Genomic DNA, 439 nt, shown 5'->3' with positions numbered 1-439 from the left:
ATCTCATCTTTTGGTAGTATTAATCCTAATTAACTGATCATTTAAAGTCTCATCTACTTTAACAAGAGCCAACTCTGTCTCACTAGTCAACTTAGAACTGGAATTAGGGTCACTTTTTAAGCAATTAAACAAAGGCTTTAAATCTGCAGTAGTCAGTTTTAAATGTGGGCATATCCAATTTATGTCCCCTAATAATTTTTGGAAATCATTTAAAGTTAGTAAACAATCTCTCTGCAGCTTCAAAGGGGCATCATCAGTTTTCAAAAGTTTTGGCAGACCTAAATATGAGAAGCAAGTAAAGAGGTGTTGCACATGTTTATAAGCTTCTCCAGTTATCGTTTTGTAACCTAAATCTGATCTATAGCTTTTTAGATGACAAGCAACCATCTAATCTTTGCTTGAATACTTCCAACAACAGGAAACTCACTACTCTTCAAGG

The sequence above is a fragment of the Bison bison genome, unplaced genomic scaffold (assembly GCF_000754665.1).
Source record: "Bison bison bison isolate TAMUID 2011002044 unplaced genomic scaffold, Bison_UMD1.0 scf7180017864030, whole genome shotgun sequence".
NCBI classification, from domain to species: Eukaryota; Metazoa; Chordata; class Mammalia; order Artiodactyla; family Bovidae; genus Bison; species Bison bison.
This window is presented reverse-complemented; position numbering follows the sequence as displayed.